This window comes from Notamacropus eugenii, chromosome X, assembly GCF_028372415.1.
Source record: "Notamacropus eugenii isolate mMacEug1 chromosome X, mMacEug1.pri_v2, whole genome shotgun sequence".
Classification (NCBI taxonomy): Eukaryota; Metazoa; Chordata; class Mammalia; order Diprotodontia; family Macropodidae; genus Notamacropus; species Notamacropus eugenii.
In genome coordinates this window covers 51815421-51842324 of record NC_092879.1, presented here as the reverse complement: position 1 = coordinate 51842324, position 26904 = coordinate 51815421, and the positions used below count along the sequence as shown (strand labels likewise).

General features: G+C 47.3%; 1 protein-coding gene across 2 annotated transcripts in view; it reads left to right on the top strand.

Moving 5' to 3' along the window:
• Nucleotides 1-249: 249 nt before the first annotated feature.
• The window catches only part of ELF4 (E74 like ETS transcription factor 4), a 57791-nt gene continuing 31136 nt past the window's right edge, over nt 250-26904 (top strand). Inside the window, exon 1 of one of the 2 annotated variants that reach the window (XM_072626331.1) lies at nt 250-323. The gene's annotated coding sequence lies outside the window, so the exon portion shown is untranslated. Of the gene's footprint in view, nt 324-388; nt 552-26904 lie in introns of those variants that run through there. The other variant, XM_072626330.1, reaches the window with a different exon arrangement.

Below are 26904 nucleotides of genomic sequence, written 5' to 3'. Positions count from 1 at the left end.
TTTCTGCCTCCCTCGCGTCTCCCTCTCCTGGCTATCTATCTCTGTGTGCTGTCTGTTTCCTCCTATCTCAGTCTCCCTCTCCTCCATCTCTCTGGGTCTCTGCCTCTTTTTCTCGGTCGCTGTCTCTCCGTGTCTCTGAGCAGTTCCCCTCCCCCGTCCCCCCCGCCCCCCCCCCCGCCCCGTGTTTTCCCAGGCGGGGCGCCCCCAGCTCACCTGATATTTGCATACTGCCCTCGAAGTAGCCAGTGGCAGCTGGGCCGGTGGGAGAGGCAGAGCCAGAGGCTGAGCCTCACCCCGACCCGCCCGCCCGCCGGGGCCAGGAGGTGAGTCAGAGGGGGAGGAGGCTTAGGCTGCACACCAGGCAGTTGTAGTTCTCCTTTTGGGCTGTCCCCAGTTTTCCTTGCTGTTCTCCTTTCTCGACAGAGCCTCCTGAGGGCGGGGGGAGGGGGCGAGCCCAGCCTTACCCTGCAGCACCCCCAGCTGAGCCTCGTACTGTGCTGCCCATCCCGGGCCGGACCATGGTCCTGCTGCGGGAGCCCCAGCTGCCAGAGGTACGTCCCGGGCCGCCCAAGGAGGAGAGAAGAGGGGAGGGGAGGGAGAGCGGGGAGAGCGGCTGGGCTGGGGGGAGAGGGAAGGAGAAGCAGGCTTACGGAGAGAGCATCCGGCCTGCCGGGGAGTGGAAAGTGGGCACCGGCCCGGAGGTGGGCATCGGGTGCCTATGGGCACCCTGCCCGACCGTCCCGTCCCTGCCCTGCCGCTCCCCCGCCCGCCGCCGCCGCCGCCGTCGCCGCCGCCGCCGCCGCCGCCGCCGCCGCCACGAGAGCTGGGTTTTCGGGCTAAAAGTCTGGCCAGCCCACCTGTGTTTGAGGGAGAGTAGGGCGCTTAAACTCCATCCTCCCTGGGACCTGGGGCCCAGAGGCTCTCCTCGAGAGCTAGAAGGGAGCTCAGGGCTCTTCCAGTCCAACCCCCTCGTTTTCCAGACGGGGAAACCGAGGCGCAGGTCGTCGTAAGTGACTTTCTCAAGGTCCCACTAGTCACCTAGTCTAACTGGAATCGAGATTTGGGCAGAAGCTCAGTGTTCTTTTCAAGATATCACATTGCCCTTTCCCCTCCCTCAATAAAAGCCCTTCCCCAGGGGCTAAACCAGGGACACTGGGTATCTCCCCCCCCACCCCCTCCACCAAGTGCCAAGGCAGCAGACCTAGTGCTCACAAAATCTAAGTCTGCCTAGTTGCATTGAATGACTAACTGACTAGAGGGAGGGAAGGCCTGAGTAGGGGTGGGGGGGCAGGCCTGAAATATAGGGTGAGCCCAAGCTGAGGAGAGCAGGCCTCAAATGTAGGGTGAGCCTAAGCTGGGGGGAATAGGCCTGAGCTGGGTGGGGAGCTGGCCTGAGTTGGGGGGTTGGGCCTGAGTTGGGGGGTTGGGCCAGTGGGCCTGAACTTGTGGGGGAGGGGCAGGGAACTTTTACTAAGATAAGTTAGAATTAGGTTCTCAATGACTATATAACTCTCATTTCTCCAGTACTTTATTTACACAAAAACCCTTCCAAAGGACAATAGCACATGCTACTCTTAAGAAGGATCCTTAGAGATCATCCAATTCATCTCCCCCATTTTACAGGGACAGAGACTGAGGCTTAGTGGAGGGAGATGGTCCATGTCTGAGCTGGGTTTGGAACCATTTGTGCTAGAAGCCTCTCTTCCTTCTCCCACAGCTCCAAAGGGCAGCCTTCCCCAGCACTTGGCTCTCTAGTCCTGAGTTTTCCAAGCCCACGGTCCCATGGGCACACCTCAGGATGGGAGTCTTCCTTACCTCTTCCCCATTTCTCATCCCTAGTTTAGCTTCCCCCCCGCCTCCACTGTCCTCCCAGCAGACCCACTTCCCCCACCTGGTGGCCACCTCCAGTTCCCCCCACATCTCCCACACAACAATACTCCCCCTTCCCACCCTCCCCCTAGGTCTGGCCATTGGATTTCTGTCCCTCATCCTCTCTGCTCAAGACAGAGGCCTGTCTCATCCTGAAGCTTCTCTTGGTTAATGTTTGACAGTTCCCTGTGGCTAATCATTTTAATTAGCTCTTAAAGTGGGGAGGAACAGTTAACCTTGGACTCCTTGATTCCAGGCTGTAAGGGCCTCAGGTGGTGGTGGTGGGGGCAGAGACAGACTTGAAGGCAGCCAGTGGGAGGCACTCCTCCTAGCTCCCATTTCTCTTGCCCCTGGCCCCAGGCATCCTGCTCTCAGGCATCTACATCTTGGGAGGACCAAGTGTTGGATGAGGAAATAGGGTAGCAAGGTGACCTGGATACCCAGGTTGAGAGGGGAGATAAGAATCCTTGCCCTAAGGATAGCCCTCCCTGGGTTTGGTGCCAGAGGATCACAGGGAGCTAGATGTAAAGTTATAAGAGCTGTGTACAGAGTTCATCCCGCAGGCCCAGATCCGTGGGACAGAGTGCCCCTAGAGTCCAGGGGTGGGGGACCTGCAGCCTTGAGGCCACAAGTAGCCCTCTGGGTCCTTGAGTTCGGCCCTTTGAATCCTTACTTTACAGAACAAAGTTCGGATTCAGTCAGAGGGCTGCACTCAAGGACCTACAGAGCCACTTGTGGCCTCGAGGCTACAGGTTCCCCACCTTTGTCTGGATGAGGGAATCACTCATCTGATAGTGAAGGCAGGCTCTGCCTGCTGGGATCCCCCAGTCTGATGTAGGGGAAACCCTGTACCTGCCCTCAGGAAGCCTCCCAGTATATTGGAGGGGACAGATCTCTGGCCTCAGGAAGTCCCCTCCCCCAATATGATGGAAGATACAAAAACCTTGTCCTTAGAGTGCCCCCCCAATCTGCTGGGGAGAGACACAGGCCTTACCCTCAGGAAGTGAGCTGGGGAGACTGAAGAACACTGACCTGACCCCACCACTCTATCTCCAAGGACATGTGAACTCGGTCCATAAATGGCCAAGTGCCCCAGGGTCAAAGTGTCCTGTGAGTCAAGGCTCGTTCAGTCCGGAGGGCTTCCCAGCCTCCCTTCCTGGGGCTGGGGGAGACTTCTCTTGGGTTCAGGCTACAGCTTCCAGGCCGCCCTGACCTGCTGGGAGCTGAAGGAGTGGCTTGTTTGCAGCTATGTCTGGCATTCCCCCCATGAAGGCCTTGTGTTTGCTCGGCTGCTCCAGCAATTAGCATCCACCCCTGAGCAGGCAGGGGCCCAGCCCTGGGCCTCTCACCCCGGCTGGCTGCTGCGGTTTGAGCCCTGGGCCTCTCACCCCAGCTGACTGAGTTGCCTGCTGGGACAAGGAACAAGGTCTGTTTAAAGCTAGGAAGGATCCTTAAGAGAATGGTTAGACTGACACCCTTATTTTACAAATGGGGAAACTGAGTCCTGGAGCAGTTCCAGCTGAATCTCCTGAGCTGGGAGGAAGAATAGATTTCTTAGACACTCCTTCCCCCTACCATCCCTCTCACTGGGGGCTCCTTATCTCTCCTCCCCGCAGATGAAAGCACGAGAAAGGTATAGTGCAAACCCATCCCCACTGACATAAACAGAACAGGCCTGTTACAGTCACCTACCCTGTCCCCCACCACAGGAACACACCAAAGTGGAGGGAGGGGAACATTTCTGATACCTGGCCTGAGCTCCCACAGAGATGGACAGTGACTGGGCAGAGAGCAGCTTTCCTGATCCCTGGCTGTCTTAGGATTGGTCTGGTTTTGTTTGGGGCTTTGGGGTTTTGCAGCCCTTTCTCCCCCCACTGACCCACCTTCACCAGCACAAGGCATCTCCTAGGCCTGGTGAGCCCCGGGTCTCAGAGCAGGCCAATGAGAACGCTGGATGGGAGGAGGGGCCTCTCAGGCTTTCAGAGATAAAGACAAGAGGGGATGGGATCAACAATCTGAAAAAAATCACAAGGCGCCTGGAGAGGGGAGCCCAGGTTCAGGGTCAGTTCAAACCCAGACTGGCCTACTTTACTGAATGGGCAGTTCGAACATCTATGGAACTCTTTACCTCCGAGAGACAATCCAGGCTGAAATCCAGAAGCCACTTTCCTAAGAGGTCTCCATAAATGTCTGGGAGGGCATGCAGGATTCTCTGAGCAGAGCCAATGACAGAATCCTGGGGGGCGGAGGGGCTGAGGTTTGAGGGGTTCATGTTTCCTGTGGAAAGAGCATAGAATGGGGAACTAGAGGATCTGGGTTTGAATCCTAGCCCTGTCACTGTGTGTCCTAGGGAAAATTTCAGTTTCTTCCTCCATAAAATCAGGCATTGAGATTAGATGTTTTCTGAAATCATTTCCCTCCACCCTGTAAATCAGTGATATGAGGGTCTGGGGTTTTGGCACAGAAAAGAGAATGTTCTTCAAAGTTATTGGAGAGTGTGTGATGGGGTGACCAGAACACTGGCCTTGGAGGCAAAGGACTTCCACTTGAACCCTGGCTTTGCTCTTCACCACCTGTGAGGCCTTGAATACTTGGTCAGCACTTCTCCTTGGGCCTTAGTTTCTTCCTCTGTAAAGTGGAGGGGTGGGACTAGAGGACCTCTGGGGTCCCTTTCAGCTCTAGATGTAGGATCCTATATGTGACCTTGGATAAGTCACAACCTCCTTGGGCCTCAATTTCCTTCTCTGTAATATGAGATTAGACTAGATGGTCTCCAAGATAAGGGCAGCTAAGTGGTCTAGTGGATACAGCAAGGGCCTGGAGTTAGGAAGACCTGAGTTCAAATCCACCCTTAGACACTTACTAGCTGTATGACCCTGGGCAAGTCACTTAGCCCTGTTTGCCTCAGTTCCCTCATCTGTAAAATGAGCTGGAAATGGAAATGATAAACTGCTCCATTAACTTTGCCAAGAAAAGCTCCAATGGGACTCACGAAGAGTCAAACACAACTGAAACAACTGAACAACAACAGCAAATCTCTGAGGTCCCTTCTAGCTTTGACATTTTCTAAACTGAAGTCCCTTCCCCTCTCTGGGCCTCAGTTTCCCCCTTTGTAAATAGATGGGGGTTGGACTAAATGATCTCGAAGGGCCTTGCCAGCTCTTCATCCTGTGGTTGCTCAGTGTCCTGGCTTTAGTACATACCATAGTCACCTTCCCTCTTCTCCACCCCAGTCACTGTTGTCTCTACCCTCCACCCCTATAGACAAGGGAGCCAGGAACCCAGGGCACCCTCACCCACTGAGGGCTGGTCTGGAGAACACCGAAGGCTTTGCGCACCTTGATCCCAAACATTGCTGTCCCAGACCTTTGAGGACAGGTGCCAGGGCCTGAGAGGACTCCCCGCCTTCATCCAGTGACTCAGATGTGAAGAACGGCGCTTCCTCTAGGACACTGAGAAAGGTCAGAAGTTGATAGAACTTGAGCTGGCGGGGGCCTTAAAGGGCCTCCTAGTCCTATCTTCAGAGAGGAGGAAACCTAAGACCCAGGGAGAAGGGCTTTTCTAAGGGCACACAAGTGACTGAGTGAGGATTTGAACCCAAATTTCCCAAGCTGAAATCCAGTGCTTTTTTTCCAATCCAGTAGACCCCTGGAGCCCTTGTCCGTGTACCCATTTGTACCAAATGTACCCATTTGTCTGTGACAGTCCTTGCTAAGCCACTCTTAGCTGTGATCATATGACACTAGAAAAACTTTACAGCATAGAGAACATTTGGTTTTGGCATCAAAAAACAGGTAGGTTTCCATCTTGGTTCCAAAATTTTCTAGCCATGTGGCCCTGGGCAAAGTTTCTTCCCCTTCCCCCTCATGAGCCTCAGTTTTCTTACCTGTAAATGAGAAACAGCAAACCCTGCATCATGTCCCTTTGGAGGGTTGTCAGGGAAAAAGTACTTTGTAAACAGTAAAGTACTTTAGAAACGGGATTTGTTAATATCTCATCTGTCTTTGGAGAGGGGAGGGAGACAGACAGGAGCTGAGTGGAAGGAGTATCTAATGGTGTATTGAACAGCGGAGTGGGACCCCAAGAGCTTCCATCACTTTCCTCTTCCTCATCGTTTTCATTAACGTGTCTGTCTTCATTCCCTCATCTTCCCCTCTGCTGTTGTTCTCATCAGTGTCATCAAGTTACTATTAAATGAGCCAGACTCTCAGCAGGCAGGCATTATTTCCCCAAGAATCAGTTACTCCTGGGAACCACTGAACAAAGCTAGGAGGCTACTGGCGTTTCACCCACACCTTGTTCCTCCCATCTCTGGCCTGGTGCTTGGGAAGGCCCAGGGCCTGCTTTAGTGGAAAGAGCATTGGTTTGGGAGGCAGAAGACCCAGACTGGAATCTTGAGACTTTTCCCTCTCACTTCTCTCCTCTCTAAGATGAAGGAGTTAAGTCCAGTGATCTCTAAGATCCCTTGCAGCTTTGGCATTCTGTGGTCCTCTGGTCTTGGCCCAGAGTGGCCTCAAAGGGGGCTCAGACCAGACTTGACTCGGTAAATAGAGTGTTTTGGACTTGAAGTCAAAAAGGCCTGAGTTCAAATTCAGCCTCAGATACTTACTAGCTATGGAATCTTAGGCAAGTTACTTAACTTGTTTGCCTCAGTTTCCTCATTTGTAAGATGGGGATAATAATAAGGGTTGTTGTGTGGATCAAGTGAAATAATAGCCTTGCAAATGTTGGAACTCTATATACTCGCTACCTGCTATTATTTTGTGCCTCCAATTTCAAACTATTTCCAGTAGGCCAGTCTAGGGATAGCTTGGGCATTTGGTCTGCCACAGAGGTACAGCCTAGAGCAGAACTTTGAGGTCAGTCTTGGAATAATAAGCCAAGTCTCTAGGGCCCCAAGATAACCTGCAGTGGACCAGTCTTGAGAGTCAACATTCAGGCTTCGCTTTTCGTCCTGACTCAACCTCACAGAACAGAGATGCCTCTGGGACTAGGGGACAGGAGATCAGGAGACTGGGCAATTGAATTCATGACCTGGAACATCTGCCCAGGGTCTTAGGGGAGGACCCGCCCTTTTCCCAGAATGCCCTTGACCACTTCCCAGTGGCCTTACCTCCTGAACAAGGGCCAGGCCAGCTGCTCAGTTGTCCAGCTGACCTGGAAGGTTGCCAACATGCATAGGGTCCCACTCTTTTGAGGAAAGCAGGATAGGCCCTGGAGGGTCTGAAACCAGTGGCAGAAGCTGGGGCAAGGCAGATAGATATACTCAGTTTCACAGCAGGTCAAGAGCTAACATGCCAGATGGCCCTGGGAGGAAAATAATATTTACATCATGTATGAAGTTTAGTATTTGTGGTTTGGATGATGGCGAGGGTCAAGAGGGAGGGGGACTAGAGAAAGGCCACTCCATTGCCTGTATTATTTTCACTGGAGAAGGCTTCCTTAAGTGGGTGGCCCCAATGAAAGAGGAGAGTCTTCATGGCAAGGACATTCCAGGTCAGAGATGATAAAGTCTACAAGGGCATACTGGATTGATTTAACAACCATGTATCAAGTGCCTACTACGTGCAAAATCCTGTGCTAGGCCCTGATTCACATGCAGCTTTGATAAGCCAAGGGGTCCTACCCTAATGGAGCTCCCAGTCTGTGGGGGCGGGGGAGGGGAACTGGAAACACACAGGTAATGTTGATATTTCAGTCTATCTGTTACCTGATGTATATGGATGTTTTCTTCAAAGCTACAGATCAGCACTCATCCATGTCTTATTATCCAATGTGAATCTTGCCCAAGTCTTTGAGAAACCTACCATAGAATTCCCCAACACACGGGTCTTTTAAGAGCCTTCTTTCCCTGTCACACATCTGAATAATCAGTGCTTTTGCACTGATTCTTGGGAGAAAGTAATGGCTGCTGATATGCTGCCACTCACCCTTATGATGAGTCTCACCATCGCCCTTTGGGTGGCCTGTTATTGTGGCTCTCCGTGGATTGTGGTGTCCCATGCTCCATAGCCATAGGACATCACTGGTAGGATGTTGGCATTCAAGAACTGGGTTCTTGTGGCAGATAACTGAAATCCACAATATCACATAATAAGTGGACTAGGAAGGTATAAACAAAGGACTCTTTGCCTGGTCTCTTCTGGTTCACACCCTTGGGTTTATCTTTGATTCTTCCCTTGATCTACCTCACCTCTTCTGTCTAATCAATCGAGTCTTATCAGTTGTCTATTTTCTGTGCCTTCTTTTCTCTTCTCTCTAGTCCTATTTCCCCACCCACATAGTAGAGGCCATCTTTACTACTTGAACTGCCACAACGGGCTCCTAACAAGTCTTCCTGCTTCTGTGCTCTTCACCATCCAGTCTGCAGAGTATCTTTTATTGCAGATAGATCTGGTCATGTCACTCTTTTGCTCAAAAATCGTCAGGGCTTCCCTCTTACCTACCTGGTGAAAGTTTACCCATCCATTCCTAGCATTCAAGGATCTCCATAATCTAGTGGTGCCCACTTTCTAGCCTTCTCTTGTGTTACACTCCTCCACTCGCTCTGTGCTTCAGCCAAAAGGATCTCCTTTCTTTCTGCCAAACGCACCCTGTACTTTCCCATCTCAGAAACTTTGCTCCTGCTGTTCAGTGTTTCTGGGATGCCTTCTCCACCACTCTCCACCTGGTAAATTCCTCTCTAAGCTTTCAGACCCAATTCAAATGCCACCTTCTCTAGAGAACCTCTGTTGCTTTCTACCCATGTGGGCTTGGGCAAAATACCCTCTCCAGGTCTCAGGTTCCTTGTCCCTAAAATGAGGGGCTTCGCCCAGATGCCTTCTAAGGTCCCTTAGGGCTCTAACACTATGACCCTTTACTAATTTCCACCTGTGGGTAAGGTCCGACCTTCTCCTTCACCCAGGCCTCTCCCTCTGAGCACTTTGCTTAGACCTCATCAGAGAATACACTGAGCTGGAAGGGACCCATGGAATCCAATCCCCTCATTTTACAGAGGGAGTAACTGAGGCCCAGAGATCATGTGACTTGCCTAAAGTCACACAGCTAGGAACCATGAGAGACAGGATCTGAACCCAGGTCTTCTGATCTTAAGTCCAGTATCCTTTCCACCGGATCATGCTGTCTGTTGTGGGTGGGTTAGCTTTATCTTACGTTCCCACTGGACTGTGAGCTCTGTGAGGGCAGGGATCATGTTGTCTATACATTATCTCTCCCCCAGTGCCCAGCATGGGGCTGTGGGCTTGGTTTAATAAATTAATAAAAAGAGATAGACAGACACATAGGTAGGTGGGTAGATAGGTGAACAAGTAAATAAATGAGGAAACAAACAAATAGTTATTAAATGGTTGAAAATTACAGAAGGTTTTTGGAGGGGATGGGAGAGAGATCCTTTCCCAGCCCTGGGACTGCCCCCCAGCATAGACTCCCAGACAGGTCAGGATTCTGTCTGTAGCTCCAGCTCTCCTAGGAGCATCCAGGTATGAGCCCCGCAGAGGGCCTGCTTACCTACCCAGACACTTCAGTCCTCCATGAATTTATCCACACCTTGTGGGAAGCTGCTTTGCCTATTTAGCCCAGACTCGTTCTTGCAGGTACAGAGTTCCCTGCTCTATACGCCTGCTCAATAGAGTAGGCCGCCTATTAGGGATCCCTTCTCCTGCCACTTGGCGATTTTATAGCTGTGGTAGGTCCTGTCCTCTCCTGTCTGAACCGTTGCAGGCCTTCTTTTGTGACTGTGTTCACAGGATCCCACACCCCACCCTCTTCCCTGGAGCATTTGGATTGGCCTTCTCAGAGAACCGTGGAATGCCAGACCTGGAAAAGATCTTAGAATCTGGTCCAGCCCCTTCATGTTTCAGTTGGGGAAGTTGGCCCAGACAGTGATGGAATGAAAGTTCCATAAGAGCCAAGACCCGCTTTTTTATTTTGGTTCTTATAGTCTATCTTAGGTGCTTCATGAATGCTTGTCGTTTGACTGGTTGAAGGGACGGTCCCAAGGTCACAGCCCCTTAGTGTGCTAGCAATAGCTGATGCCTATTTAGTAAGACATGTTACATCTCCTGTGGGTTTCTTAGATGCTACTGGTATTTTTATCCCCATTTTATAGATACACGAAGCTCAGAGGGGCAGTGACTTGCCCAGGGTCACATAGCTAGTGTGACCAAAGGCAGGGGAGGGGCATGCTTTCTGTGAGATGCCTGGCCTACTTTTTCATGCTGCTCAGGAGAGATGCCAGGTTCCTGAGATCACTGAGCAAGCTGGGCTAAAACCTTGTGGCCATAGTGGAAGACTTGTCTCAGTGGGGAGAACCAGGGGTGAGCCCTCTGGGCATCTGGGCCGTTTGCCCACTCTCTCTCCTCTAGTTACCTTTAGTGTTGCCAAGAGAAATCCCCAGGGTTGGGACTGGAGCTAGAATAACTCATGGGAAGAGGGGTTGGATCTGTGATATCATTGGTGTAGGGAAAACTAGACAAGGAAACTCCCTGTGCCTTCTCTGCAATTTATAGGGGTTCAGTGGGGGCACTGAGAGGCCAAGTGACTCACCCAGGGTCACAAAGTTAGTACTTTAGATAAGACTTGGACCTAGGTGCTCCTGATTCCAGTGCCTTGTCCACTATACCATGTTGCCTCTGCTCTAGGTAGAGCTAGAAGGGAGCTTCAAGATCATATGTAGTCCAAACCAGTCATTTAACAAGAGAGGAAACTGAGGCCCAGAGAGGTCATGTAGCTATTAAGTAGCAGAGCCAAGTCCAGTGCCCACCCTTATAACTGGACCACAATGCTACTCCATTCTAACATATTTGTGGGGTTCTGATCCAGGTATATGGGAAAATTCAGGTCAAGGTCACTCAGAGGACCTTTGGCAGTAGGAACCAAATTCTTCAGACAAGCCACCACCCTGGACCCCTCTAATCTGTCTTTGAGTTTCCACATGTCTGTGCTCCTTGCACCAAGATGTCTCTCAATGCCTGCAGATGACCTCAGCTCAGGCCTTTTCCACACATACTCAGCCCAGTCCTGACCTCAGGGACCTCATGATCTGACTGTATACATATGATATACTTAGAGGGCCACTGAGGCCAGACTGGGGTGGGGGCTGAGGGCCAATTGTAGGAGGTCAGACAAAGAGCCCTCACTTTCTGATAAGGATGTCAACAAAGGTTCTCTAGGGGAGGTGAGCATCTTGGGAGGTTGGGAGGAGTAGAAATGGTGTTCCAGGCCCTGATGGGATGAGAATGTGATGGGAGGTGAGGTTGGAAAGACCCATTTCAGACCTAAGCAAGAGACTTGCATCTTGGCTGTCTTCTAGGCTCTGAAGGCCTTTCTCTTGAAAGGGCCATTAGATTTAGGATTGAGGATTATAGGGAGTTGGCCCCTGAGGGCAGAACAAGGAGCTATGTACAGAAGTGATAGGGACAGATAAAGACTCTTTAATCTAAGAAAAAACTTTCTGACAGCTGTCACCAGGTACAATGACCAGCCATAACCCTTCTCTAAAGGCCTTGAGTTCAGCCTGTAGGGCTATGCCGAGGGTATAGCCAGTGTGAGCATGTCTGCCTAAAGCAAGGGGGGCTGTACACTAGTTCTGAGGCTGGGGTGGGGCGGGGGAGTGGGGTAGCTTGGAGGAGCTGTCCTCAGAGTCTTTTCCTAATGGTCTAAGGAAAGCAATGTCTGACCTCCATGCTCCCCAGCACCCCAGTGCCTGGCCTGCATGCTTCCTTCCCCATGTCTGGCTTCCACGATCCCCAAGACATCAGTGTTGGGGAGGAGTAGAGCACTCCTTATCAGTAAGAGAGTAGTAAGATTTCAGGGTGCTGTTGCAGGCCTCTCTGAGATAACCTTTCATTTACGCTGTAGAGATCTTCTATTTCCGCAGTTGTTTGTGAGTCTCCCCCTTATATTTTAAGTTCTTCAAGGGCAAAGATTGATTTTGCCTTTCTTTGGAGAGCATCACGCACTTTGCACAATGTTGGGCACATAGAGTGCTTGTTGATCAGCTAAGTGACCACTGCTGCCCCAGAATCAGGCTCAGGTTCAGTCAGGCTCAGCAATAGTCATTCTTTGTTTTTATATAGGGCTTTCAGATTTGTTTCAAGGGCTTTCCTACACATTCCCTCCTATCAGAGAAGCAGTGTGGCCTAGTGGATGGTGTTAGACTTCCCGAGAGGGTCAGGAAGACCTGAATTGCAATTCTGCCTCAGTCACTTACTAGCTGTGTATCTTAGGTGCAGGCTTTATTTTTCTGAGACAGTTGTCTCATCTGTAAAATGGGAGAAGACAGGTTGGACTGGAGGCCCCTTCAAGCTTTAACTCTGTGATCATCTTTACAGTTACTTAACTCAATAAGAATATAAGTGCTTGCAATAGGGATACTGAGTCCAAAAAACTGATTATGGTCCCTGGCCTTGAGGTACCTATAATGTCTGTTGGGGGGATTCACCACGTACATAGAGAAGTAAATAGGAGGTAGTTTGAGGCAAGAGAGAGCAACAACTTGGGGAGGAGGAAAGAGAAATCAGGGTAGACTCCCTGGAGGAGGTGGCCCATCAATTGAGTCTTAAAGGATAATAATAAGGATTCTGAGAGAGACAAGATGGGAAGGAAATGTATATTCCAGATATCGGAGGACAGCCTTTTGAAGTCATGGAGATGAGAGAAAGAACAGGAATAACTGGCAGGCCACTTTGGTTAGATGTGAAAAGGAACCATGTGAAATCAGTCGAGAAGGGGAGATTGCAGCTAGATTCTGGAGTGATTTCAATACCAAGCCCCAGAGGGTTGTATTTTATTGTAAAGGCCATAGGGAGCCACTGAAGACTTTTGAGCAAGGGGGTAACAGGATCAGACCTGTACCTTAGGAAGATTATCCAAGGGGGGAAAAGATTATCCTAGCAAGCATGTGGAGGATAAATTGGAGAGGGCAGAGAGCCTAAAAGCAAAGAGATCCATCAGGAATAGTCTGGTAATAAATAGTCCAGGTGAGAGGTGATAAAGACCTCCTGAACTTCCCAAGAGATGTTAGTTAGAATCATAGACTAATCATAGACTCATACTAGAGGCAGCTAGGTGCTGCTGCAGTGGACAGAGCAGCAGCCCTAAAGTCAGGAGGACCTGAATTCAGATAGGGCCTTAGAAACTGCTAGCTTTGTTACCCTGGGCAAGTCACTTAACCCAGATTGCCCCCCCCCCCCCGCCACCAAAAATAAAATAAAATAAAGTCTAGGATACTGAGTGTCTGTAGTGGGGTGAGGGAGAGGAGAGCTGAAATGGGAAACCTAGGTGACCAGGAATCTGTGGTACTCTCAACAGCAACAGAGAAATTTGAAAAAAGGCCCAATTTAGAGGGGGAAGAGAATGAATTTCATTTTGGACATATTGAATTTGAGATTCCAATGGGATATGCTGGTGGCAGTGTCTAGCAGCTTTGGCAATGCAAGCCTGGAATTCAAGAGAGCAACCTGGACTGGCTACAAAGATCTGGGAGATATCTGCATAGCGATGATGATTGAACTCATGAGAGCTGCTAAGATCACAATGTTAGAAGTTCTTAATCTGGGACCCATGGATCACAAAGGGATCCACAAGCTTGGAAGGGGAGGGGAGAAGGATGGCATCTTTATTTTCACCAACCTTTAACTGAGAATTATAATCTCAATCTTTGATTATTCACAAATGTGATTCCAAGAAGGGGTTTCCCTGTGGTGGAATACTCTTGTACTCTTGTGCTTTAAGAAATGAGCAGGATGCTCTCAGAAAAACCTGGAAAGACTTACATGAACTGATGCAAAGTGAAATAAGCAGAACCAGGAGAATATTGTACACAGTAACAGCATTATTGTATGGTGATCTACTTTGAATAACTTAGCTATTTTCAGCAATACAATAATCCAAGACAATTTTGTAGGAGTTATGATGAAAGGTGCTGTCCGTTTCCAGAGAAAGAACTGGTAGAGCCTGAATGCAGATCAAAGACACTTTTTCTTTGCTTTCTTTATTTTTCTTGGGGGTTTTTTTGGTCTGTGTCTTCTTTCACAGAATGACTCACATGGAAATATGTTTTGCATGACTACACATGGATAACCTATGTCAAATTGCCTGCCTAGTCAATGAAGGGGGAAGGGAGGGAAGGAGAGAATTTGGAACTCAAAATGTAAAAAAAAAATGTTAAAATTGTTTTTACATGTAATTGGGAAAAAATAAAATATTAAATAAGGGGGAAGAAGGGGCTTCCTCAGGCTACTAAAGGGGTCCATTAGACACAGAGAGAAAGAGACAGAGAAACAGATGCAGAAATATGTATATATGTGTTTGTGTGTATGTGTATGTGTGTGTGTATATATATATATATATATATATATATATATATATATATATATATATATATATATATATATAGAGAGAGAGAGAGAGAGAGAGAGAGAGAGAGAGAGAGAGAGAGAGAGAGAGAGAAAGGCCCAGGACAGAGCCTTGAGAAGTACACGTGCTTAAAGTGGCAGGAATTCAATGCTAATAGGCAAAGGAGAATGAGAAGTAGTCAGATGGGAGTAGCACCCTGTGAGTCCAGGTAGGAGGGGGTGGTTGACATGTCAGAAGATATAGAGGTAAAGGAAAATGAAGAATGAAAAAAGGCCATCTGATTTCTGCAGTTAAGAGATTGTTGGTAACCTTGGAGACAGCGATTGCAGTCCCCTGCCTGGAATCTAGATTACAAGGGATTGAGAGGGAGTATGAGGTGAGGAAACAGAGGCAGCATCATTCTTTTTCCAGGGTTTGACAGTGAAAGAAATGAGAAATGGATCATGATGGTTTAAGGAGGGTGTCAGGGTCAAGTGAAAGGTTTTTATTATTTTTTAATTTATTTTTAAGGGTGAAGGAACCAAGGGCCTGTTTGCAAACAGCAGGAAAAGAGCCAGTAGATAAGGAGAGTGATGTTCAAAGGGGCAATTCAAGGAAGAGATGGGAGGAGACGAAATCAAGGGCACAAGCAGAGAGCTTGGTCTTTGGAAGGAAAAAGACCACCTTTTGCTCAGAGAATAAACCAAAGAAGAAAAGAATGGGAGATCGTGTCAAGATGTTTGGGGGTGTGGAATAAGGGAAAAGAGGGAGCTCATAGTGACTAGCCTTGATTTTTCTTAGAAAAAATAGAAGACATGGTCCTCTGCTGAGAGAGAGGGATGGTATAGAGTGCTTGAAGAGAAAAGAAATAGTTCAAAATCGTCATTGAAGGGAATGTCAAAATCAATAAAAGGACTTTCCAGTCATCAGTGAGGGTCCAGCTGAGATTGGTGTGGTTATGGGACTTTTCCTGGAAGCCCTGGAATAGGAGTTGAGGAACAGATGGTAGGGGTAGCCAGTGGTGTGGTGGTAAATGTTTAACAACCAGCTTTCCCCCCAAAAAAGTACACATGACACTTTTACATTTAACAAATGCATTATTAACGTTTTCCATCACTTTCTGAAGTCTGGATAATCAACAAAACAATAAATCAAGCAGTGATTGGTAGCCTTTGCTGATTCCCAAAATGTAAATGCTCCCACTGAAAATTTAACGGTTGATTCTCAAATTGATTCAAGATGGCTCCAGTGTGCCTCTGGTAGTTGTAACCCAGAATTGGGGTTTGTTAATGTGTGAGAGACAACAGAACTAGACACAAGAGATTCAAGGCGATGTGACAATGTAGAGTTGAACTGATCAATGTAGAGTCCAGACTGTGAGAGCAAGAAAGGCCAAAACGCAAGGTTGTGGAGAAGAGGATAGGGTTAGGGGCAGAGAGGGAGGATGCAAGGTTGTGATGAGAAGACAATTTCCAAACTCAGGATCATGGAAATAACACTGTTCCAGATAAGGATGAGATCTGACTGTGATCCTCCTGGTAGAGGTGGAGTGAGGATGTGGACTGTGGTAGTTTGAGGAGGTTGGTGAACTGGGCGGCCTGGGTGTTGTCTCAAGATGTCTCCTCAAGACAACACCATGTGTACTGGAGTCCCAGAATACGTGTGAGATGGGGATGGAGAGGAAAATTTGAACCTTAGCATAGAACTCCTTACAGTAGGAGAGAGAATGACCCAGAGGGGAGTGGATGATTGACTTCAACAAAGATTTGGGTAACCCTGGACAGGGCCAGCTCAATGCAGAGCTTAGAACAGGTCTCTCTCAGAGCCTCAGTTTCCTCATATGGAAAATTGTAGGGAGGTAGTGATTGGATTAGATCATTTAGATAAGAGATTCGATAATCTTGATTCTTATTTCCAACATTCTAAAATGTCTGTGTGTAAGATGCTGTTGACCTCACCTGTCCCAAAATCTCTCTATAGAAACACCGAATCTAGAACCACATTGGAAAGGATTGCAGAGTCCATCAGGATCAATCCAAACAGAATAAGAATCCCCCACTTTTTCTTGAGATAACCTATTCTTCTTGTGACCAGCTGGAGCTGACCAAGTTTTGAGGCTTCTGCTGAGGGTGCTCCTAAATCGGCCTCTCTGCCTCTCTCTCCTGTTCCTAGTTTTGTCCTCAGAGTCCAAGCAAAACAAGGCCAATCTCTCTTCCCTGTTATAGCCTTTCAGATTCTGGGAGACAGTTTTCTTGGGACCTTTTTCTTTTCTTCTCCAAGTTAAACACTCTTAAGTTCTTTCAGCTGGTCCTCAGTACCCCTTCATCAGCCTAGTGACCCTCATCTGGACAGTCCCCATCTTGGTAATGTCTTTCTTAAACTGTGGGTCTCAGAACTGAACCCAAGACTCCAGATGGCATCTGGCCAATCATCACCCTTGCCCTAGTCATTATGTTTGTCGTTCAGTCATTTCAGTTGTGTCTGATTATGTCGGACCTCATTTGGGGTTTGCTTGGCAAAGAAACTGGAGTAGTTTGCCATTTCCTTCTCCAACACATTTTACAGCTGAGGAAACTGAGGTAAACAGGATACAGTGACAGGACCACATAGCTAGTAAGTGTCTGAGGCCAGATTTGAACTCAGGAAGATGAGTCTTCTTGACCCTAGGCCTGGCCCTCTGTCCACTACAGAGCTGCCTGGCTGCCCTGGCCATTATATTATACTTCACTAAAAACATATTAGCCTTGTCAGCTGTCTCATCCCACTTCTGACTTAGACTGAACTTGCAATCCACCAAATTCCCCAAATCTTTTTGAGATGAACTGCTGTCTAGCCATGCCTATGCAGTCTTGTCCTTGTGAGGTTGTGAGGTTGACTTTTTGAATCCAACACTGATGCCTGCTGAATGTTCTCTTTCTATATTCCACTCACCTTTCTAGACTATAAGATCTTTTTGGTTCCCGGCTGGCATTCAGCAATGTCAGCTAACTCTCCTAGCTGGGTATCATCTTCAGATTGGATAATCATGCCATCACCACTCCCAGACATTCAAAGACCATTGGAAGGAGCTCAGCTGTATCACATCCATCTGTCAGTCCATTGGCTTAAGGAGTCATTTCTCCAGAAGAGTCCCATTAAAATGGAAATATGTTTCTTGGGAGAACTTAACCTTAACTCGTTGTCACTCATTGACACAGCATGAATCGGTGGGTTTATAAGAGATATCTGAGAGCAAGACCTTACCCTTCCAGTCCTTCCCTGGGGCTCCCACACCCCTCGGTGAGCTCCCCCATTCTCCTCACTGGACTCTATGTCTTCCTCTTTGAGTCCAATCCCCTTGTGCTCTTTATTGCCAACTCCCTCCCAGTCTTATTAAGCCTCCTGTGATGCATTGTAATCTGTAAACTAGAATAGTTCAGGCCAGGGGTTGGGAACCTCCAACCTCAAGGCCACATGGGGCCTTCTAGGTCCTTAAGTGTGGCCTTTTGACTGAATCCAAACTTCACAGAGCAAATCCCCTCAATAAAAGGATTTGTTCTGTCAAACTTGGACTCAGTCAAAAGGCCACACCCCAGGACCTAGAAGGCCGCATGTGGCCTTGAGGCCACAGGCTCTCCACGCCTGGTCCAGACTTTCTCCTCCCATCCTCCAGGCTTTTCATGCCTTTGCTCTCATCATCCCCCATGCTTGGAAGAAATTACCCTGCACCCTCCCTCATACTGGATCGCTTAAATCCTTCTCTCCCTTCAAGTAAGAGGTGCCACACACATGCCTCATCTTCCATGAATTTTTTGTTGACCCCTCACCTCTCTTCCAGCCCCCCTGCTGTCATGAAAGTATGCTTTTTTTCTCTGATGTTCTCAGAGTATTTTGCCAGGATCTTTTCCTTACCCTTTTCATACTTTTTCTTACATCTTACCTATTAGTGTACATGTCACATTCCAACCCCCCCCCCCATTGGACTGTAAACATCTTGAGGGCAGGGACTATATCTCTTTTCATCTCTTTCTCCTGGGTTCCATTATGGTTCCTGAAATATTGCCGCCAATAAACTTTTTAAAAATTGAATAGAGATTTTTTCAAAGTCCTTAACCCTGGCATTACTTGTCATACTACCACATCACTTCTGAGCAAGTCATTTTAACCTCTCTTGGCCTCAGTTTCCCCACCTGTAAGATAAAGGGCCTAAATTAGATGCTTGTCAAGTTTCTCTCCCAACTCTGACATTGTGTTTTAAGGTTCCATCCACCTTAGACATTCTCTACTTGACGTTCTAAGATCTCTGCTAGCTCGGACACTCTGTGTTTTCTGTTCTAGGGGCCTTCCCAGCCCTGATATTCTGTGTTCTAAGGTTGCTCCTTGCTCTGCCATTCTCTTGGCGTCCCTCCCAGCATTGACGTTTCATGTTCTGTTTTCTGAGGTCCTTCTCAGCTCGGACATTCTGTTTTCTTTTTCAAGGTCCTTCCCCATTTGATATTCTACCCTCTGTGTTCTAAGGTTCCTTTCAGCTCTAACCTTCCATGGTCCTGTGACCCTCACTCTTTGGCTGTGACTCTGGCCATATCTGGGTTGCAGAACTGGGGGCCAGAGGTCAAGTTCACCCCCCCACATCCACACACCTTCAATAGACTGAATAGAAAGAAAAGAGACTTAATGAAAAAGAACTAATGTACCCCCTTCCTCCCCCCCCAAGATGGAGAGGGTCAATAGGACCACCACAAATAATCAGTCAACCCAGGCCTCTATGAGGCAGTCAACTCTTGCCCACAGCCCTGCCCGCCACTGCTCCCCGGCCTGGGGCAGGGCTTGGGACCAAACCACAGGGCTGTGGGGAGGCTGTCAGCTGGGTGGGGCAGCAGGGTGAGGCAAAGATTTCCCCACAGATAAGTTAGTTGCTGGCAGTCTGTAAGTGCCCTGGTGGGGGAGGGAGGCATAGGGGCAGAGGCTAGGCCAGTGATGGGAGGGGAGGGGGAAACCCCACCAAGTAGCAGGAAGCTTAGCAGGATGGGGAAACATCCTGCTCTACAGGGGAGCTTGTGGGGGGGTGCGGCCAGCCATCTGACCCTCAGTGCAGCAGAGCAGAATTCAGTATGACGCAGGCGGCAGGCCCCTCTGGGGAGCCATCCAAGGGCATATACTTACTGACTTTCCAAAAGGAACTTCCAACAAGGGGGCAGGTTGGGGGTGGGGGTGGGGGCTCTCCCACAAGACACAACCAGGCCCAGGACCTTGCATATAGGGTCACTGGATTGTAGAGCTGGAAAGGATCTTAGGACAGAGAACAGGGAATGGCAGGGCTGGGAAGGTCCATAGAAGATGGAACGTCAGAAGGGGAAGGAAACCTTACAATGTGGAGTGTCAGAGCTAGAAGGCTCCATGCAACACAGAACACAGGATGTCAGAGCTAGTACCTTAGAACATAGAATATCAGAGCTGAGGGGAACCTTAGAACATAGAGCTGCATGGGCAGGTAATTAACAGATAATTTCAGGGCTAGAAGGGACCTTAGAACAGAGACTGTTGGGGCTGGAAAGAACTTTAGAATATAGAAAAGAGAAAGATCTCAGAGAGAATTTAGAACATAGAATGTTAGGTCCAGAATTTCAGAGCTGGAATGGACCTTAGAACATAGAATACCCATACTTCTGTATGATAGAATTTAGAAGAAAGCTCAGAATTCTTTAGTTCAACCCCTTCATTGTACAGAGGAAAGTGATACCCAGAGAGGGAAATGTATCTATTCAAGGTCACTCAGCTAATAAGTGAGAGTCGGGACCCAAACCCGGAACTCTTTCTGCTCCCCCACACTGGCTGTATGTACTCAGAGGGTTGTAATGAAAGTAAGAACTCATTTGGAGACCTACCTGTACGCATACTAGGTTTGCCACAGATACCTTTCAAGGTTATTTTATTTTCAGGAAAGAAATAAATAAAATCCTCTGCATCCCAGTCCTAAAGAGCACTGCTTAAGCAGCCAGTTATGTGTATGTGTTATATTTGCTTCCAATTAACACTTGTACTATGAACCACCCTCGACAATAGAACTCTACTGCCTTGTTTCCCAGGATCATAAATATGGGGTTGAAAGAGGCCACTGAGTCCATTTTGTAGATAAGGAAACTGAAACTCGCAACAGTACGGTAACCTGAACCTAGGTCCTCTGACTCCAAATCCAGCCCTTTTTTTCTATTGCGTTTTAATTCATCTTAAAAGTTGACCATTATTCGAGAGAAGTAGGATGTGGTGGATAAAGTTGTCAGGTTTGTTGTCAAGAAAACATGTCTTCATGTCTCACCGCAGACATTACTAGCAGTATACTGATGGGCAAGTCGCTTAACCTCTCTCAGCCTCAGTTTCCTCATCTATAAAATGGGGATAATAAAAGCACCTACCTCACAAAATTGTTGTAAGGATCAATTGAGATAATATATATGTGAAATGTCTTGTGAACCTGGAGGTGTGTATAAATGCCAGGCGTTATGATTACCTGATCTAGAAGGGACCTTAGAAAGGTCATTGAGTCCAATCCTCTTATTTTACAGAAGAAGAAACTGAGGTCCCGAGCAATCAGGTGACTTACTAAAGGCCACCCAGCTAGTAAAGGACAGAATAAATAAGTCCAAGTATTTCTCTATCCATTTCTCTCATGTGAAGCATTATAGCACCCATGGGGAGTAGGTAAGATAAATATTATTCTCCTCACATCCCTTGTCTCCAAAAACTGAGACTCAGAGAGGGATGGTAACTTGCCCAAAGTTATACAGCTAGGAAGTGACAGAGATGGGATTTGAACTTGGGTCTTCTAACTTCAAATCATCCCACTTCCCCACTCTCCAGTTGTCTCATACATATTTACTGCCTCTCTACTTGGGACTGTCATCTTCAGGACTTGTGAAAGGCTTCATACAGGTATTTGAGAGAAGGAAAATAAAAGTAGGAAAGGACCTTGAGTTCAAGAGGCAGGAAATGTTTTCTCTGACAAGAACTCTTTCATGTGCTGCCAAATGTTTAACAACCAGCTCTCTGGGGAGAAATGTATGCTGGGCACACTTTGAAGTTGAATCCGCATTATTATGAACATTTTCCCCATCACTTTCTTAAGTGTAGACACTCAACAAAACAAAAAATAAATCAAGCCCTGCTTTGTAGCTTGCAGGATTTCTGAGGCCTAAGTGCATACGATGAAAATTTAACAATGGGCTGGAGCCCAACTGAGCTGACTGCAGCACTGGCTCTCCCCCCCCATTTGTTGGGTGATTTGGGGGGAGCCAGTGCCCCTCTCTGGGCCTCAGGAGGTGTGACACTGTCTTGGGAACAAAACCCATAAATGGATGTGGATGGCTGTTGTTTCCACAGATGGGCCCCTCAGCCTGCGAGGGGCTTCCATTCAGGGTAGCCATGGCTGCCTGGAGGAGTGGCCTGGGAAGGGCTGGTGACTACAGGTTAGCCTTGCACTGGGGGTGATTGGTAAATATCGAGTGAATAAATGGGCAAACATGCGCGCACATGTTTACATTGTGTTCCAGTTCAAGTAAGTGTGTTTGTGGGCCGTGGACCGTGATAGGGCTGCTCTGAATCCCAAGCTGGGATGGGGGAAACTCTCTGGAAGCCGGAGGACTCTTGTCAAAAAAGAATCTGGAGATTGTCAACAAGCAATCACAACTTAAGGTGAAAACTAGGTTTATTACAAGAGAAATGAACTGTGCATGTGGAACCCTGAGAGTTCACAACCCTTACAGAAGTTTACACATTTGAGATCTAGGCTGGAATCTGGTTCCAGTATTTGGCCACCTTTGTTTGAATTCCGCCTCCAGATTTACTATTTGGGTGACCCTGGGCAATTCACTTCCTCTCTCTGTACCTCCATTTCATCCTCTGTCAAGTGAGGGGGTTGAATTTGATGGCCTCTGTGGTCCTTCCCTGATTGAAATTTTCAATCCCTTAGTTTCCCCATCAGCGAAAAATAAATCTTTGCCTTCCTGACATCATAGAGTTCGTTAAGGAAAATGCTCTGTAAACCATAATTCACAAGAGAAACAAGCATGAATTCACCTGCTCCATGTTTGCTTCTGATCTCCCATCTTCATTATGTTTGTCTATTTTACAGATGCTTTTCTCCGGTTCAACAGACTGTTGGCTTTTGTTCTCTCATTTACGATGACAGTCTCCCTTTATTGGATGATTTTAATCCATTCACGCTGAATTGATTGTTAGACCTGTGCTTTCCTCCATTTATGGTTTTTGTATCGCTGGCTTTGTCCCCCTCCTCTTTTAAGTCTGCCCTTTGTCCTCTTGTCAAAAGAAGGGGACTTGGAGACCATCTGTTCAGGCTTTCCCCTTTTACAGGTGAGGAAAATGAGACCCAGGGAAGGGGAAGCCGCTTACTCAAATCCTCTGTCTGCAATCAGCTTCTGCATCACAAGGGTCCTCCACTATTCTTTTGTGGTCTGGACCCCTGTGGCAGTCTGAGGAAGTGTGTGTTTTTAAGCTCCTAAAACAAAATACATAGTATTCCAAAGGAAACCAATTACATTGGAAACCAGTTATCAAAATATCTATTTTTTAAAAACCAAATTTGCAGACCTCAGGTCCTAGTCTATACCTCCTTGGCAGGTTTTCAATGCTTCCTCATCTCTATCCTTGTGAAATGGGTGGAGAAAATATTATTATCCCCCTTCTCCTCCCTTTTTTCCCTCCATGGCTACCTGGTCCTCTCCTTGGAGATTGGAGGTATGGGCCTTCTTGAAGACCACAAGGAAGGAACCACTAGATAAGGAAAGAGAAGATAGGAGGGGATGGGATCAAGGGTACAAAGAAAGGCCTTGCCCTGGCAAGGAGAAAGATTACCTCTTTTTTAGAGACTGGACCAAAGGAAGAAAGACTGGGGGACAATATAGACAGGTTAATGGGAAGGGGATGGTGCAAGGGGGGGAAGGGATATTGTCATTATTTTCATTGAGCCAGCTAAGGCTTCCAAAGAAATCGCTGCCCATATCTGAAAAACTCCCGGCATTTGGCCCATGGCCATGGCGTCTATGCCCTCTACATAGCCCCAGCTTAGGCCAGTGCCAAAGTTCTTTAGGTTTTCTCCCAGCCCCATCTGATCTCTTGGGTACCCCCACCCCCTGCACCCTCACCCTGGGGCTGGAGCCCTTTTCCAAATATTTGTCACCTGGATTTAAACTGGTTTCTATCACCAAATGCTTGCTTGGAGATTGCACTGCAAACCTGGGGGAGGGGCTGGCAGGAGCCCAGGTGCACACCTGGCTAGTGTGGCCCCCAGGATTGTTTTTGGCATCTGTCATTCAATTCAATTTAATTCAACATGAATTTATAAAGCACCTACTAGGTGCCAGAAACGGTACTGGAGAAATGTGCCCATTTTCCTCACTTGGCAGATGGTATTTGCCTAAGAACAATGAGGGTTATCCCACCCTTAAATCAAAGAATGAATCATGTCCGTTCTTTTAGGGAGACATAAACCTCCAGAATTCAAGTCTGAGATTCCATTGGAATTGTCCCAAAGGGGAATAATCTAACTCATAAGGTGGTGAGTTCCATGTCACTGGAGGTCTCCAAGCAGAGGCTGGACGGCCACTTATTAGGGATATCCTAGAGGATTTCTGACTCTTGTCTAGGTTGCTATAAAGCAGGTTGCTATCCTTTCTGATAGCTAGGTGGCGCTGCAGTGGATGGAGTACCAGGTCTGAAGGCAGAGTTGAACTCATCTTCTTGAGTTCAACTCTGGCCTCAGACACTTACTGTGACCCTGGGCAAGTAAACTTCACCCTGCTTGCCTCAGTTTCCTCATCTGTCAAATGAGCTGGAGAAGGAAATGGCAAACCACTTCAGGATCTTTGCCAGGAAAACCCCAAGTGGGGTCACAAAGAATGGGACATGACTAAACAACAACAACAACTGATCCTTCCTGAAATGTTGTTCCCGTTTTCACCAAATGAAAGAGTATAGTGGCTGCAGACTCTAGGCCAGCAAGATTGACTGATCACTTGTCTCAGTATGTTGTAGTGGAGATTCCTTTGGTGGACAGATTGAACTAGATGGCCTCTGAGGTCCCTTGCAAATTTTGTGATTCCTGGCCAAACTGTAGAGTAAGGGTTCTTAGCCTGGTCTCCATGAATATGTTTTTGTAAAAATATTTTGACCACTGCATGTCAATAGAATTGACTTCTTTTGGGATCCCTTGTATTTTATGCATTTAAAACCATTATTCTAAGAAGGGGTCCATACATTTCACCAGTCTGAAGGCCAAAGGAGATCATGACACCTACAGAAAGATTTGGAACTCTTGTTCTCAATCATATTACTAATGGGATGGTGAATGACCATCTGGAAAAGGAATTGGTGATCCCAAAGAGCCGGCCATGGCTTTATCAGGAGCTTGTCAGGCCAGATTAACTTTATTTCCTTCTTGTACAGAGCTACTAACTAGACTGGTAGATGAGGGTAACAGTATAGTATATATAATTTACCTGGATTTTAGCACAGCACTGGACAAAGTCTCTTACGTTATTCTAGTGAACAAAGTGAAGAAATATGGCCCAGATGACAGCACAGTTGGGTGAATTGGGATGTCAGTGGCACAGTATTACCTTGGAAGGAGGTCTCTAGTGGAGTGCCCCAGGGATTTGTGCTAGTCCTATGCTACATAAAAAAAAAAAAGTTTTATCAACGTCTTTTTTCAAGTTTGAATTTTTACTGACATCTCTTCATATCACCTTTATTTCCCAGTATGTTCCTCCTCTCTCTTCCTGTATAACAAAGAATAGTTCAGCAAAATTTGTTGTTCAATCATGTCCAACTCTTCATGACCCCATTTAGGGTTTTCTTGGCAAAGATGCTGGAGTAGTTTGCTGTTTCCTTCTCCAGTTCATTTTACAGATGAGGAAACTGAGGCAAACAGGGTTAAGTGACTTGCCCAGGGTCACACAAGTAGTAAGTGTTGGAAGCCACATTGGAACTCAGGTTTTCCTGACTGCAGGTCTGGTCTGTAATCCACTTCACCACCTAACTGCCCTTAGCAAAACTAACCAACACATTAGCCAAGCCTGACATATGCAGTGTTCCATAATAATAGCTAGCATTTATGTAGCTGTTTAAGATTCGCAAAGACGAATAGTCTTATTAGATCCTTGCAACAACTCCAGGAGGCAGACAGGTGCTATTATTTCTCCCCATTTTACAGATAAGGAAACTGAGGCTGAGAGAGGTTCAATGACTTGCCTAGGGTCACAGACAGCTAGTAAGTGTCTGAGGCAGGATTTGAATTTAGGACTTCCAGACCCCAGGGCCAGTGCTCTATCCACTGCACCACCTCCCCCACCTTTGCAAAGAAGGGAGGGAAATGATTGCTCATATTTCTTCACCCGGGCCAAGCTGGGTCATTATAATGTTATAACATTCAGTTTTGACTTTTTGATTGTTGCTCACATTTACTTTGTTGTTACTACCTACTTATTTTGGTTCTGCCCACTTCACTCTGTATCAGTTTATACAAATCTCCCAGTTTTCTCTAAATTCCTCAATTTGTCATTTCTTAGAACATGAGTATTACATTATATTCCTATTCCACAAATGGTTCAGTCATCAATGGGTGGACACCCACTGTTTCTACTTTTTTACTACCATGAAATGTGCTACCCGGAAGGTTTTCTTGTAGATGTCCTGTCTTTGCCCTCCTCGGTAGTGTATGCAGAGTAGGCCTTGCGCTAATTATCATTTTTATCAATGACTTGAATTGAGATAGCACACTATTAGGTTTTCTGAAGACACAAGACTAGAAGGAACAGTTAACATACCCAAAAGTATTATGGATCTAAAAAGAATTTGGCAGGTTGAGAAGGATGGAATTCAACAGTCATCAATGTAAAGTCTTACAGTTGGGTTCAAAACCATCCATTTTTTACATGCGAGATGGAGGAGATGTAACTAGGCAGCAGTGCATTTGAAAAAGAGCTATGGGGTTTTCCTACACACTTAAGTGTGTGCACATGTGTAGTACAGGAGTGCTACAGTAGCCCAGAGAACTAAGTTGATCTTGGCCTCCAGGAAGAGAGGAAGACTGGGTAGAAGGCAGGAGGTCACTGGACAGATATCCTCTACCCTCACAGCTGGAGTCTCATAGTCAGCTCTGGGAGCTGTAGTTTCAGAACGATGCTGATGATTGTATAGAGGAGAATAAGCTGGATTTTAAAGTGCTCTGAGACCATTTTGGGTGAGGATCAGCTGAGGGAATTTGGGGGTTTTACTATGGAGAGAACAAAGCATGGGGAGGGAGCCACAGGGACTGTCTTTAAATATTAGAAAGCCTATTGAAAGAGGGATCAGACTTGTTCTCCTTAGCCCCAGCTGAGAGAACCAGGAACAAAATGAGGGTAGAGAAGGGATGGGTACAGAGAGAGATTTAGGCCCCAACCATTAGTGTCTGCCAAGGGTTCTCAGGAAATAGTTCCAAGTCCCTTTACACTAGAGGCAAAATCAAGATGATCAGGTACTCTATTGTAGGAGAAGCATCCCCCATGGTACAGGGGAAAGAGCACTAATCCTGCAGTCACAGGACCAGAGTTCAAATCCTACTTCTGATTGTTACCACCTGGGTGACCCTGGGCAAGTCACTTCAACTCTCTAGGCCTCAGTTTCCCCCCTATAAAATGGGGGGGTTTGAAGATAAGACAGGTCTCT